Source organism: Canis lupus, chromosome 35, assembly GCF_048164855.1.
Source record: "Canis lupus baileyi chromosome 35, mCanLup2.hap1, whole genome shotgun sequence".
In the NCBI taxonomy this organism is placed as follows: domain Eukaryota; kingdom Metazoa; phylum Chordata; class Mammalia; order Carnivora; family Canidae; genus Canis; species Canis lupus.
The window spans coordinates 11,750,257-11,766,311 of NC_132872.1; the positions used below are offsets into that span (position 1 = coordinate 11,750,257).

The window sequence follows — 16,055 nt, forward strand, 5'->3', positions numbered from 1 at the left end:
GCGGTTTAGTTACTTAGCTCTTCGAGTGATCCACTACTAGTAGGTAATAACTTGCCTAACCCATCTTCTTTTCTCTCATATACTATCCTCCCATTCATAGGAAAACCATGGTTCATGAGAGTTAGGTTCAGAAAACTGAGCAAAAAATGTTTGAGTCGAGATAAGCAGAGGAAAGGAGAAAAGAGCACACACTTAGCAGATGTGGGCTGCCCCATTTCACTCCGGTTGTCAGCTCCTGGATGACTCACTCTCTGTCACAATGCTGGTCACAAGTGGTCCTGAGGGTACTTATCCTGGGACAATACCACAAAGATGATTAACATTTTCAAGAAAAAAAAAAAAAGAAAAGACACCTTTTTTCCACGACAAGGGATTCACCATTTCCCTTTGAATTCTTTAATTGGCCTTTCTAATTAGAGGGATTTGCTGCTTTATTTAGCAGTAGTTGGCCGTGATCTATGTGGTTTCTGTAGGACTGGGCCAGATTGTTTGCATCTTAAAGGAAGTCTAAGGAAGTCTTACCCCTTTCTAGGGTTTCTTTCATGCTATTCAAGGGCTTTAGAGAACTGAGGTCAAGGATGATCTATTAGCGTGCAGAGGAAGGAAGCTGGGACTCCACTGCCTATTTCAGAGTAATTACATCACTCATGCTGGCTCAGCTCCTACAATGTCGTGTGAAGCTGTGGATGAAGCAATATGTGTTAGCAGACTGTCACAGGTCCTCTGCCATTTGCACAGCTCTTGTACTGTGAAGTTTTAGCATCTGCACTACCAATTCTTGGGAGAGTCTTCTAAGTTCTTCCAACTACACGGTTTGTCTAAAGGTTCCACTTAGGGGCTCCTGGGTAAGCAGTTAAGCATCTGACTCTTGGTTTTGGCTCAGGTTGTGATCTCAGAGTCATGAGATGGAGCCTCATGTCAGGCTCTGCACTCACGGAGTTGGCTTGGGACTCCCTCTTCATCTTCCTCTGCTGCTCCTCTGCTCACACATGCGTGTGCACACTCCTTCTAGTAAATAAATAGATCCGTAAAGTTCCTACCTAGCTAAAAGCTGGAAGAAAGGGATTGTTTATTTGAAAATATCAAAATATGTGGGGAGATGTAGGATAACAGCAGAAAAGAGTTCACTAGGGGTTACACTACGATGTGCCTTCAACAAATAACATTACGACACAAAATATAATTATATGATCGTCATAAGAAGCGATTCGTAACAATTAACTCTTCAGGGAGGTCTGTTTCCACTTGGCCCTGCAGAAGCCTCAGGTGTTTATTCAAAGGGACCAAACCTACAAAGTGAAAGTCTTTTTAAAACAAGGGAGACAACAAATGTTGAGTTTTGCACTTCACTCCCCAGGAAGGCCTTCTGCTCTATTTACACCCCCACCCAAACCACACTTCCCCTCACCCACCAAAGATTACTAATGGTAGACTCAGAAGTGCCTCTAGTCCCAATTTCCTCTCTTGTTCTGGATAGAGACTTAACACTTTCTGGAATTTGGATATTTGGCTGCCTTGTCCATTCCCTCTAGCTACTAGTTTACTGACCAGGATCTGTTGTCTGGTCTTTCCCTGTGAGCATGCATTTCCCCAGCTTCAGGCTTTCCATGGCTCTTCTTGCTCTATGATTTTTGTCCTTGAGTTCAGTGGCTTACCAAAGACCTAATTCAGCAGTCTGTCTGCCTCTGGCTCTTTAATTAGCTCCCCAGAGGCTTTTCTTAAAAGTCATTCTGGATCGTTTTGAAAGGGGCATTTCCTTAATATAAAGCTCCCTCCTCATCGGGAGGTACACAGCCTACCAAGGCCTCTGATTATGAAAACATGCTACTAGGAGGATCAAGGATGAAATAATTTCTTTCTTCATGCCTTCCTTTACTACACAGATGTTATTTGGCCATCTATTATCCTAAATACAATGCAAAAGCTACAATGGTGAATATATTTCCATTCCTGTCTCAGAAGGCTTACAGTCCAGAGCAATAGTTCTTAAACTACACTGTGCATAAGAATCTCCTGGGGAGTTTGTTAAAACACAGATACTCAGAGCCGTAACTCAGAGATTATGATTTCATTGTTGCAGAGTGGGCTTGAGAATCTACATTTTTAATAAGCATCCCTCCACTCTCTGGAGAACTGATGAAGGGCCCCTGTGGATACTCTAAGCACACTACTCTAGGAGAGAGACACCCCTATGTCTATGTCACCCCCTGCCAGATACACAGTTCTGGAAGCTAGTGAAAGTAGGCAAAATATGGCCTATATTTTTGATTTACCTAGGTAAAATGTGGAGTTCCTGTTGTATCTACATTCTGTATTCCTACCAAGATGCTCAAACTGCTTTTTATGCTTTTACCACCCTTTCCTTTGTCATAGGAGTGAACATTACGTGTCTTGATTTTAGAGATGGGGAAGGTGAAACCTATCACTCAGTCTGCCACACATTACATAGCAAGTCGGTAGCACATGCAGGTCTCCAGTCAACTCACTGCCTCCACTACATAACAAGACAACCTGAAAACACAGTAGCTTCCCCAAGCTCCCATGTGCTCTGATTACCCAATGATGCACAAATAAGAAATGACTTTCTCAGGATCACCAAGCAATGGCTGGGGCCCAGGAATCTGAACATTTTAAACTTTGTACTCCTGCCTATGCTTTTTCTCCTCTGGCTCCTATCCCCATCTCCTTTTTTTTCCTTGTTCTTATTTCCATTTGAAAAAATACTCAGGGCACAATCCCATCTGTCTGCTTGGAATGACAACTGCTTCTTTCCATATGTGGTTGTCTAAGTCCATTTACCTCCAGAGTGAAGTCTGTGAATTCTCTGGTATATCTAAATAATCCTGGTGTTGAGGGGCCTACATGAAGTATAAGAAATTACAGGTAAGATAAATATATACATATTAAATAGGTATTACATATAATTATATATAAATTATAAATATATTATTTACATATATATACATATAGATATATAAAGTAGATGCACATTTCAAAAATCTTCAAAGTACCTTGCCATCTTCTTTCAACTCTAGCTATCATCTTCAACTTCCAATATTATAGGATGCTCATGTCAACACTATTTCTAATGGAAACTGCAAGGATTTTACTTGTTGGCTCTCTGTCAGAGAAATGCTTGGAGAAGACCATGTCAAAGTTATGTCAGGCATCTTAAAACTCAGGAGAAAGGCAGTGATAGGAAATCTGTAAGTATCCTAGTCAACATAACCTAAGTGGGCAAGATTGGTTCATAGTCAAGCGTGAAGAATACCAGTATTTGACTGGCTTTCAATTTATCCTTTTTCTTTCAGTTCTGCAAAGGTTTTCTTATTAATTGTACCTGTGGTGGTCTTACTTGAACACCAGTATCCTCAACTCTGCAGAAAGTGTTTTTTCATAAATACTTACCTACTTTTTTCATGTGTTTCCCCCAAAGTGTAAATGACCATTTTGAGGAAAACTGGGAAGTTCTTGATGCAGTATAGCAAGTGAGGTTTAGGGGTCTATAAACCTTCATTCAAATCCTGCTTTTCCCCTTATTAGCTTTGACCTTGAACAAGTTGTATGACTTCTGAGCCTCCTCAGCTATAAAACAGAGTGGACAGTTGTACCTCCCTCAATGGGATTTGTAATAGGTAGATGAGAAAAAAAGCACACAAAATGCTTTGCACAGCACGGGCCCATAATAAGCATTCATTTTATTGTTGTTAAATTTTATTGTTATTTTTACTAGTCTTGGGAACATGTGAAGTTTCAAAGGTATTAGGACTTTTAGAAAAAGAAATAAAACTCCTTATGTCAGTAAGCAAATGAATGAGGATTTGGGGGGCCTAATAAATGTTCTTGCCTGAAAGAATACCACTGACTTTTGAATAAGTTTATTCATTTAACAAAACTGTATTGTGCATATGCTATGTGAATTGTATATCAATAAATTAAACACACACAACTGTATTGTGCACTCTTGACTATGCAGGGCATGGAGATAGATTCAGGGAATACTAAGCTAAAGACAGCACAATTTCTGTCCCTAGACTGTGAGTGGGAGCAATCAAAGCTGACGGTATCCTGACTTACCACTCAACACATCCCTAGAGTGAACTTCAGCTCTCAAAGGAGCACATGCTACTTTGAATGAGTCAGTGTCAGAACAGTAACCTTGGATACCTCTCTGATTCACCTGATAGCCATCCAGCCACATGGGACACAGGACAAATCCTTTCCCATTCCATATTCTCCCCTTGCCAAGCAAGCCCAGTGTCAGAGTGGCCTCTATCAAGAGTTTCCTTAATAAAGGGTTGGGAAATGGTAATTATATGAATGGAGATGACAAAGATAACACAATCGTTTTTATTTTACTTTGTTTTTAAGTAATCTCTATACCCAACGGGGGGCTCAAACTTACAACCCTGAGGTCAAAAGTTGCATGCTCTACCAACTGAGCTGGCCAGGTGCCCCAAAGATCAGATAATCAAAATGTAATTTTCTTTCTTTCTCATTCAGGGAGGCCGATGTGGAACTCCATCCTAGGACTCCTGGACCACACCATGAGTCGAAGGCAGATGCTCAACTGCTGAGCCACCCAGGCGTCCCTCTTTCTTTCTTTTTTAAAATGCAATTTGTACATTTGCTATGACAGGTTGGAGGAGTGGCATGAGAAGTAGAGAAAGTGGGGCACCTGGGTGGCTCAGTCAGTTAAGCGTCTTGCCTTTGGCTCAGGTCATGACCTCAGGGTCCTGGAATCAAGCTTGTGTGCTTGCTCTCTCTCTGTCAAATAAATACATAAAATATTAAAAAAAAAAAGAAGTGAAGAAAGTAAATTTCCTATGACTTTGGATTTGAAACTGCACAATGCATGTTCTCCCTTACTGCAGGATGGTGGAAGCGCTGGTTAACAACATCCTGTCTACTTCTATGATTTTTTTTTCCTCAGGACTTAGAAGTGCTGAAGTATGTGTAGAAGTTTTCTATCCATTGGTTACTTTTTTATTTATTTTGATGGGAGGAGGTAAGAGAAAAAAAAATGTTAATTTTCAAGGAAAGACCAAGGGAAGTACAGCAGTTTGGGAAAGCAGATGGGCCAGCAAAGATTAATTTTAGACCATAAATCATTCTTACCCCAGTAAACTTAATCTTATGAAAAAAAAAAAAAAAAAAAAGAAAGAAAGACAAAAATAGGCTCTCAAAGATATTTCCTTGGTCCGAGTGAGATGTATTTTTTTCAGTAGCAGTGGAAAGGCCTCATAATATAGTGGACAAGTCCTGAACTGGGAGTTGAGAAACATGGGTTCTCACCCATGTTCCTATTGGTCTCTGTGACCTCAGGCAAATTTTATAACCTTTCTGGCCTCAGACTTATCATCTGAAAAACAAAAGTATGTGATACTTGAGACCTCTTTGACCTTAGAAACACCATAAAGTGCATTAAGTATGAGAATGTAGCATGTAGCTCAGGAAGCCACTTAGATTATTGAGTGGGTATCTTCCCAAGATTCATCAACATTGTAGATATGAAATTATAACAAAGTGTTAGAGCTGTCCTTCTCACCCTGGATCTTGGCTTTTCAAACCCTGAGCCTAAAGACGCCTATGACTGGCACTGCATTTATTCAAGCCAGCTATTGCATCTGCTACTCCACAACCCAATTTCTCTACATTTTTATTTAGTTGTTATCACCACTGTGAAGCAAGTATTATGTTTTAGTCTTACAGATTTAAAAAAAATAAGGCTCAAAGAAGTGAAATATTCTATATTCCACAGCTGGTGAGTGGCATAACTTGGACTTAGACTGAAATATTTTGATTTTCATGTTAGTTCTTTTATGCTGTGCCTTTGTAGTAATCCTGATTAATATGGAAAGAGCTATGAGGCTTTGCTGAAGATGTTGTCAGTTGATATATTTTTGTCATTTGTCACCCGAGGCCTTACTTACACCTGTGCCAATTAAACTGATAAGCTTCCACCCATCCCTGGGAGATACTGACCATGAGAGACCTAGGGAAATTATTTACTTCAATAATACAAACAATTCAGGCCATAGCTAATTATTCTTGTCTTTTTTAAATCTCCTATTGGTTATACATCATCATCAATTATGTGTTAGTCAAGCCAGAAACTACAGTCATCTTTGACTTTTTCCCTCTTCTCTTCCATATCTGCTAGTCACTGAATCTTATACATTCTTCTTTGGAAGTGCCCTAAATCCATCTACCACACTCTAAATACTGTCATTTCCTATGGTCAGCTTAAGTCAGTTGATCTCCTTGATTTAAACTCTGTTAGCACTAGATCATTTAAAACACATTTTCAGAATTAGAGCTTTTACTGTGTGGTTCCTTTGCTCAAAAACCTCCCTTCAAGAAACAAACACATACATAAAACCCCACAAGATTCAGATTCCACAGTATAGCATTAACATCCACCTCTGAGTCTACTTCCCTATGTAGTCACTCTGGCCTTCTGAGTCTGCTGAAATTTCACCCTACTCTATGGCCCCATTTCACCCAAGAAGAGCAGATATAGAATGAAGAGAGACGAAATAAAATGATCTAATTCTAGAACCATCAACATTTTGTCAGTTGGAAAAAAAAGATGTCAGCCAATGGGATCAAGATAGAGCAAGGTCCAGTATTGGTTAAGCATATGCATGGAGGAGGTTTTTAAGAAAAGATTTGCAAGGTGCGTAGAGGCTCAGTTGGTTAAGCATCTGACTCTTGGTTTCAGTGCAGTTCTGATCTCAGGGTCTTGAGATCAAGCCCTGTATTGGGCTCCATGCTCAGTGTGGAGTCCACTGGGGTTTCTCTCTCCCTCTCTCATCCCCACCCCCCCCCCACACACACACATTTTCTCTCTTTTAAATACATAAATTAAAAAAAACACTTTTTTAAAAAAAAAGATCTGTGCATAGCAAAACATTCTTGGTAGCCTCACAGGAACTTCATAGGACACAGAGGAGCAAAAAATGGGAGACTGGATCAGAAAAGGGAGGAGCTGACCTGCATGGGCGCATCAAATTGAACACCTCAGCAAATCTCATGGAAAGGAAAGGAACAGAATTGGGTCTCATCTTGCCACCCAAGGCTGTTTGTAATCTGACCAAGATTCTTATACATAAATTATCCTTATCCCAAGATTCATTCATTCAATAAGTACTTCTGAGTGTTAAAGTTAAGTCAGGAGCTTAGCTAAGCAAAGGTGACCCAGAAATTAACAAGCAAAGGAGAAATAAAAAGAGACAAAAACATTTAAAATTCCATAGTTATTGTCTTCAAGAAGCCCATCACCCCATGTTTGAAAATGACAAGTAACAGTCATAAAATAGTGTAAATAAAACAGTGATAAAGGCAAATACAGAAAGTTGAGGGTAGATAGAATGCAGAGAGATCCAAAAAGTTTTCTTCGTATGGAAAACGATGTGGAAGATGTTGCCTTAATTTGACTCTCAGGTTTTGAAAGTTTGACTGTCTCGCATGTAATAAATATTAAGTTTTATTAGTCTGAAGGTATGCGTGAGATTACACCAAGTATAGGTGTTCTAAGCCACACTGGCCAGTGTAGTGGACTTTGGTCCCTCAACTATCTCATTTTGCCCTTTCCAGGCAGTGCCAAGGCTTCTCTATCATTCTGGGCTTTTGCCTCTTACTCCACTATTTTTCATGCTCTGGACTCACCAATCTCTATTCCATCTAAAGACCATTGCACCTCTGTTGTTCTGTGAGTCTGGGACTTCTGAGCTCTCCAGTGAATTCTGCAACTACTCCACTGGCCTTGGCATAGCATGGGTTTGGGGCCAGAGGCTGTCTGTCCTCTGCTATTGGCAATATGAAGTACACCCTTCTTTTCACTTTCCACAGTCTAGCTGAGTTCAGGCTATGTCTTTTAATAGAACTTTACTGGAGTTCTAGATGGCAGAAGGGAATCACAATCAATAAAGTTGCCTTCAACTGCTTCTCGAAGTGCTACCCTTAGAGCTCAAGGGTCAGGTGTGCATTCACAGTTTCTTTATATCATTGCCTAATCAGTTAAAAGGCTTCCTGTCTCTTTCCAAGGCTTTCTCTGAGGCAGGGACTGACCTAATTCCATCACCAGGAATCTGCTAAGTCTACAGTCCTTAGAATCTGATGCCAACCCCATCGGCTCAGAGGAAAAGAAGCTGGACTTTGGTGAAGTGTTAAGTCCTACTTTCCAAAGTCTCAGTACATATCTAAAGAGTAGTGACTTATTGGGATGACTGCCAATGGGAATAGCCACTTTTCTATAAATGAAATGTTATCTTCTACCCACCAGAGTATAAGACCTTGTTTCCAGGTCTTATGAAGGCATCACTTCAGTACAGATGTTAATAATAACAACAACAAATGTTTGTATGTGCTGATTAAGTGCCAAGTACTGTTCTAAGGACTTACATTATTAACTCATCTAATCCTCAAAGCAATCTCATGAGACAGGTACAATTATTTTCCTAATTTTATAGATGAGGAAATTGAAGTACAAAGCAGGTATGTAATTTGCCCAAGATCACACAGCTGGTAAGTGGCAGAGCTGGTTTTTGAATCCAGGTAGTCTGATATCAGAGCCCATGTTGCTACAGCCCAGTATATCATACAGGTTTACATCCCAGAGAAGACCTTGGCCCAAACTCTGAGTTATTCAGTGTTTGCTTTTTATTTTTAAAATTGAGATTTAATTCATTTACCCTACAGTTCACTTAAAAATATGTGGTTCAGTCATTTTTAGTATGTTCTCTGAGTCGTGCAATCATCACCACAATCAAATTCTAGAATATTTTCATTACCCTCTCTCCACTCAAAAAAAAAAAAGTCTCATATCCAGTAGTGGTCAGTGATTTCAATTCCTGCTCCCCTCCCCCTACATAACCTGCAATCACCATCTCTGCTCTGTCTGTGTAGGTTGGTCTGCTCTGGACATTTCATATAAATGAAAACATGCAATATGTAGTGCTATGTAACTGATTTATTTCATTTAGCCTAATATTTTTGAGGTTAATCCACATTGTATCACATATGAGAACTTCATTCTTTTTTATTGTCTAATTATAGTCTACTGTAAAGATATACCAATTTTGTTTATTTGTTCAACAGCTAATGGACATTTGGAAAGTTTCAACTTTGGGGCTATTATGAAAGATGTTGCTATGAAACTTCATGTACAAGGTCTTGCATATTTCTCTTCAGTATATGTCTAGTAACGGAATTGCCGGTAACTGCCAGTTTTAAATTATTCAAAATATATAAATAAATATAATTTATTCAAAATATAAGTCATCAAAAGCATAGTCTGCATGGAATTTCTACTGGTTTGCTATCATTAGTTATCTCCTTGAAATGATTTTTACTGTGGGAAATCAAAATCCAATCTGTAGTTCTTAGGTTTTAGGACTGAGCTCGATGATGCAAGGATCTTTGATAACACTCACACACATTCGCATATATTCACATTCACCAGAAATATAAGCAAGAATGTATAGGCAAGGGGTAGTCTACATTCTGATAGAGAAAATAAATATCCTTCTTACCCCCATCCCAGTTTGGCCCCGAAGCAGCCTCATTTGAAGCAATTTGTCTCTGGCTCAAACCCATATCATAATTCACATCACCAAACTGAACCACTGGTTTCTCACTGAGAAGATCTGCTTCCTTCACAGCTTTGGTATTGTTCTTGAAGAACAATGCATGTCCTTGCTTTGCATTTTTGTAACTAGTAGTTATTTAGGTGCTTTTTGCAGACCAAGGGACCAGTTTGCCCAAAAGAAGCAAGTCCTTCCCTCTCATAAGCCAGAAAATGACTTTGGTTCTTCCTGATTCTATCGAGGTTTAGAAAAAAAACCATAAAGCTTGATTTTTTTTCAGCTTGAACATAATGGAAAAATGCCAAAACACACAGATCTTGCTGAATGAGTTTAAAGTCAAAGGTAGTGCCCCCTGAGGACTGCAATGCACTAAAAAGATTAGATAAAGAATTGATATATATAAAAACATAACAAAAAATTTCACATATGATTATTCTAGGTGCCTGTAAAGCAAACACTTTCGTTTGCCTTTGGGACCATGTCCTAACCTTTACTTCCCTTCAGCAGTCTTCACGGAGTCCCTTCCACACAGAACATTCGTACCTACCTATTTGAAGTACAAAGTCAATGAAGGGAAACAGAGCCTATGTATTAATAAGTAAACCTTGAGGAAGGCCCACTAGTCATTTGTTTAGCAGACTTGTGTGTGTGTGTGTGTGTGTGTGTGTCCCATCCATGATTCACTCCAGTAATTTCCCCTTATTATCCTGGTTTTCCTCAGTTCCTGTTAGCTGTGGCTCAGTGCCCCCCTGCAGGCTTAAGTCAGGTTACTCTCCTCAGAGCCACCTGAACATGACCTACATTGGCTCCCTGCAATTCTTTTTTTTTTTTTTTTTGGCTCCCTGCAATTCTGATTAACATGCATCTCTTCCCCCCAAGGACTGTCCTTTGGATTTAAAAATACAAGTTTGAAAATTGAGTGGATTTTAAGGTATTTGGCCCTGAAGTAGAGAGAATCTGGGGGTGGGGAGGGGTGGGGGGGAAGAATAAAAATTCCCCTCACAGTAATGATTTCCAAAGACAGACTGTCCATTTTAGACATGTGTTCCAAAGCCATAACTTTAAGTTTCTTTTTTTTTTTTTTAAATATTTTATTTATTTATTTATTCATGGGAGACACACAGAGAGAGAGAGAGGCAGAGACACAGGCAGAGGGAGGAACAGGCTCAATGCAGGGAGCCTGATGTGGGACTCGATCCCCAGGACTCCAGGATCACGCCCTCGGCTGAAGGCAGGCACTAAACCACTGAGCCACCCAGGGATCCCCAACTTTAAGTTTCTTAAAAGTTACTTGGTAGAGACCATTTGATCTTGGTGATTTATCTGAATTTAGTTCATCAAAGAAGTTTTGGGTCAGCATCTGTCTTGAGCTGTTACCTCTTCTTCCATTCTGATGGCTGACCTCTCTCCTAGGACTATCCAGTTCTAAACTGCTGATGCTGTAGATTTCTGTCTCAACCAAAAATTCTAATTCTAAGAAATTCCTGGGTGGGATGGTCTGCAGAAGCAAAAGACCAAAGATTCCATGGTTGCTGGACCTATTCTTGATTGTCGCTCCTTGTCTACTTGGCTTCCTGACCCACTTCTGAGCCTGCTCCTCTTGTGGGAAGCTTGTTTGCCTAAATTTCTGTTTTGATCCACTTAACTCACAAGCTATCTTTGTGCTCCGGCTTTCCTTTCCGGTAGGTAGTGTCTAATCTTCCTTATTACCCAACCACAGGTTGTGTCCATTTTTATTCTCTTGCATAATCATCACTGCTTTTTTGGCTCACTATCCTGTGCCTCTGCCTTGCTCTCCCGGTTCAAACATCCTGCTTTATCCTCATGTTCTACTGCTGCTGCTGATGCCAACATGACCTAGAACATTTACCCCTCCTTTATCAAGTACCTGAACTCTGCTCTGCAGTAAAAGATACTTGGCCAAGATGAATTTAATTCTATTCCCTTTTCATTTTCCCCCCAAAAATCTATGTAGGTTACAGAGAGAGGGGGATGGAAAATAAAGAACATCAGAGGCAGCATTTTAAAACGAGGATTTGAAAATTGTCAGTGAATCTATAATGAACCATCATTTGATTAGAACGATAGAGCTTCTCTAAATCTACCGTAAGTTAAATTCACTGAATTAACTAAATTCAAATATGATTTTTAAAAGGGAAATAACCAAAAGAGGATGGAAGAAAATTAATTTGTCGATCATTGCCTAACGTTTTAATATTAATAAATTGACTGATTTTGGAAGCATTAGCAAGCCCAGTTATAGATCTAAGGTAGAATCAGAGGTACTATCAGATAAAAAATTGGAAATAAGACATTTACTCCATTTTGTTCATCATAGCTGCCCAATCCAGATGTTAAACTTAATAAGGAATTTAGGTTTCACAATTAGTTTGATTAGTTAAGTATGTTGATCACCATAAAATATAATAGCTAAGGTTTTTTTTTTATGTGCCAAGAATTGTGTTAAAAGCTTTACATGCATTTCATGAATTAATCCAAGAATAGCTTTATTATGTAGGTATTATTAGTAGTATTTTTACCATTTTACAGATTAAAATGTGGATGCCTGGATAAATTAATTACCTCCTTCAACATCATCCAGCTGTTAAAAACTAAATTAGTGATTCCAATGCAGGTTACCTGACTCTAAAGCCAGTGCAATTAACTGCTAAGTGCATCAGGGGAGAATTCTCTCATTGCTCTTTTTTATTCTTCATATTTTTACACTATTTGTTCAGCCTGAACATGAAGGAAAACTATGGTGTTGATTCATTTAGGCTGTGCTGCTCATGTCAATGGAGGGAGCAAAAGGTTAGATCAGTGAACATGTTCTTTAAAAAAAAATACTGTACAAAAATGTCATTTCCCAAGATATTTCCTCAGTCCCTGAACAGACTACCAGAACTGAGAGGACAAAAAGTTACCTTCATATCTTTCCAGACTCCAGACAGAACTCATCACCCAGAATATTTACAATCACATGGGGGCAGTGGAAAATTTGTAAATTTTTAGAATCCTCCTTAGCTATTACCCATTTAGTGTACATGTTTACCAAATATGTTTGTTGTATGCTCTGTGTATTTCTCTTCAGTTGAGTTGCCCATAGCAGGCATTCTCCTTCCTTTGGCAGTTCATGACTGGTACTGGAGTCCCTTGGACTTTATCTTTCCTTTTCCTGCTTCTCCTTTACATAACCACACCCACCTGTCTCTCAGATGCCGCCCAGACCTCACACTCTCTGTGTTTTCTCTTTTCCTCTGCATCCTCTTCAGGTAAAACATTCTCTCTCTCTCTCTCTCTGTTTCTCTTTTTCTCTGGATCTATTCTCGGCATAAATTCAGCAGTTGGTTGCATTCAATTACTTCAAGAAAAAAAAAATCAATCCATTCTAAATGCTACTCTTTAATTGAATTCAGCTGTAATTTTCCCTTGTCTAATTCCATCTTCCCTACTTACCTGTTGCACCAACCTTATGGTTTTATTACTCAAGTTTCCCTCTGTTTATCATGTTTCCATAAAGCCTTCATTCATTCATCCCTGAGTGTCTGGGCCATCCTACCTTTGGCAATAGGTCCATCGATAGTCCAGATGCCTTGCCTGTCAGCTGTGTCTGTCTGTCCCCTGAGCCATCTTATATGCTTTCCCTAAATGGCGCTCCCCTCCCAGCTGAACTTTCTTCTCTAGTTGCTCTCTTATCTTCCAGAGGAGAACACTGACAGACAGTATCCATTTATAGTTCTTCCATGCTTTCTCCACAGATCACAGGCATGATTTGTTTCAGAACATTCAAGAAGTGGAGAGTGGCTGTTGGGTTGTGGTTACCCGATAGGGACCATACGCTTGATATAAATCTAGAGGAAAGAGTCCTGACCCCTGATCCCTTGCCCCCTTCTCTCAGACTTTATATTAACACAGAACAAGGTAGGGGTTTTTCTTTTTCAATATATTACTCTGACACTGAATTGATGCATACAATTACCCAAGACTTCTACATTTCAAAACTCAGTATTAAGTTTTACGTGAAAGGTAAACCATTTTAAAAAGCAGGTGAATACTTCTTTCACTGATAGTCATGCCAACAATTATATTGTAAAGCCATTCTTCTATTGGGTAGATATCTTTGTATAAGGCATATAGTAGGACTGGAATGGAAAGATTTGGTCAAGTTCAGTACACATGGCAGGCATTACCAGTGGTTTGCTGCCTGCCCACACCAGTATCTCCAGGGAGACAGTGGATTTCAGCTGCTGCATCATCAACCTGTTGCCAAGGAAACAAGAGAGGGCAAAAAAATGTCCTCAATGACATTCATTTTCAAGGCAGTCAAGACACCCCTGAAAAGAATTTCAACAGTCCTATGAAGGAAGCTGAAATAGGCTTCTAATTATAAATTCTAAGCCATCTCCTCTCACACCAGGTTATACTGTCTGCTTAGATTTGTCTTTCAATCATTTTCTGTTTACCATGGCATATATATTCCAGCTGTCAGAATAGTGAGAGTGTGTTTCTGGAGGGAGGAAGAGGCAAGGGGAGAAAAGAGCAAAAGACAGAGAGGCTAGGGGAAACATGGCTAATAGCGAAGTGGTTACAACACAGAACACACGAAGGCAAGTGAAGTCATAAGTGCTAACCTGGGGGGCTGACATAAATTTCAGTCCAAATTTGTCAGATTTTTAAATGTTTTTGTAACTGTATTTGTGTCACGACAAATAGAGAAATTCTCTGCACATGCATATGTTATAAAATAGGAGATTCGGTTCAGCATTTATGGTTTTTGATTTTATATTCAAGTACAAAATATGCAGGGCAGGCCTTCTGAGTGACTGCTTTGCACGAGAGGGTTCCCTTCCCTCAGAATGCACAGAAAACATTGTGTTTACCGAATCAGTGTCCTTAGTACTTATAAATTGCAATGTGTAAAGATTTAGCTTTATATAATACGATGTTTGGGGACATACAAGCAATTGTGTGAGAGAGTGTGGACATGTATAACATCAGTCTTTGTGAGGACATTAATGAGTCTGTCAGGTAGAAGTTCTTAGGTATTGAGGCCCTGTGTAGAAAGCACCACTAGCCTGCGCTCAGCAACCTACCCTGGGCTTCCAATCAGTTCCTTTCTCTCCAGCAGCCCTTACCCAGGCCCACCAGCACACTTCCCTCCTCATGGAATTTAAAGCTTTTTCAAATTGGTGGGCCTCAGAACAACATTCTCTGAGAGGAGTACCTATGGAACACCCTAGACCAGTGCTTCTCAACCTTTCGTGTGCATATGAATCATCCAGATTCTCATTTGCTAGGTCTGGGCCAGTAACCTCCCAGATGATGGTGAGGTTGCTGGTCCGAGATCTTAGACCACAGGTTCCCCAAAGGCAGCAGCTGATTCTGATTAATGTCTAATATTGTAACTAGCAGGACCTAAGTACATAATGTATCCATTTTGAATGAAATTATAACACTTCCCACCCCACCCCACCTCTACCCACACTGCTGGAAAATACTTCAAAGTCTCCGAGTTATGGCCAATGGAATGTGAGCAGAAGTGATGTGCATGTCCATTCCCCAACTGTTTCCACTTCTACTGATACCACTGGACCTAGGCCATGGTGTAGCCTAGGAGAAGGAAGGACCATGAGTCCCTAAACCATGTCTTGAAGGAGAATTTGCACATGTTACAGTCACACATTTCAGATTCTATATGAATATGAGATGTTTATCATATTTGAACCATTATGCACTTTCTTTTGGTTGTTAACAGCAGCTAGGATTTGCTTAGTTACATATTTCTCTTATAGGTATTATCACATTATATTGTAATTGTTGGTGTCTCCCACTGGAATGTGAACTTGTGCATATGATAGTGACTGACACATGGTAGGAGACCAACTTTGCTCTATGAATTAGTAAATGTAGATGGTGTTATTTTTCAGTCATTCACCTGTTCAATTCATAGAGCACCTGCCATAAATATAATTCTCATGCCCCATAAAAAAAGACATAGAGAAAGAATCAAGCTTATTTAATTATGCTTAGACTTTAGTTTCTTTCTTTGGGGCACAGATGGTAATGGGTAGGGGGAGGAGAAAAGGTATTGCTACTTAGGCTTCTTTATTTTCATTCAGGGTGTGTGTGACCTTTCCATGACAGATCTGATTTCCATGGGAGATCTGATTGCACGGAATGAAAAGGGGTGAAGGAAAGGGTGTTGAAAAGTAAATATACTTATCACACTTCCTCTTTGGTGGAAGTATATGGGCAGTGAGCACAAATGCATGGAAAATTATAGCCTCAAGTGATTAAGAGGAAAAATATATATGAACGATGTATTTTATGTGTAGCTATATATGGCTATATGATCTACCCTAGCTATATATAATAGCTATATAATATTTTGTCTATTATTTGGATTTGCTTCTTATGCTGTGTCAGGCCTTACGTATATTATGTAAGCTTTACAACAATTCCTAT

The 16,055-nt window shown here is 39.5% G+C and overlaps 2 long non-coding RNA genes across 3 annotated transcripts in view; one reads left to right on the forward strand and one right to left on the reverse strand.

The window, feature by feature from the left end:
• The first annotated feature begins 11,083 nt into the window (after window positions 1-11,083).
• LOC140625162 (uncharacterized) overlaps window positions 11,084-16,055 on the forward strand; it is a 31,537-nt gene continuing 26,565 nt past the window's right edge. The window contains exons 1-2 of one of the 2 annotated variants that reach the window (XR_012024538.1): window positions 11,084-11,272; window positions 11,566-11,696. This is a non-coding gene — a long non-coding RNA (uncharacterized lncRNA). The remainder of the gene's footprint in view (window positions 11,273-11,565; window positions 11,697-16,055) is intronic. The other variant, XR_012024539.1, reaches the window with a different exon arrangement.
• LOC140625163 (uncharacterized) overlaps window positions 13,158-16,055 on the reverse strand; it is a 38,337-nt gene continuing 35,439 nt past the window's right edge. The window contains exon 3 of the long non-coding RNA XR_012024540.1: window positions 13,158-13,850. This is a non-coding gene — a long non-coding RNA (uncharacterized lncRNA). The remainder of the gene's footprint in view (window positions 13,851-16,055) is intronic.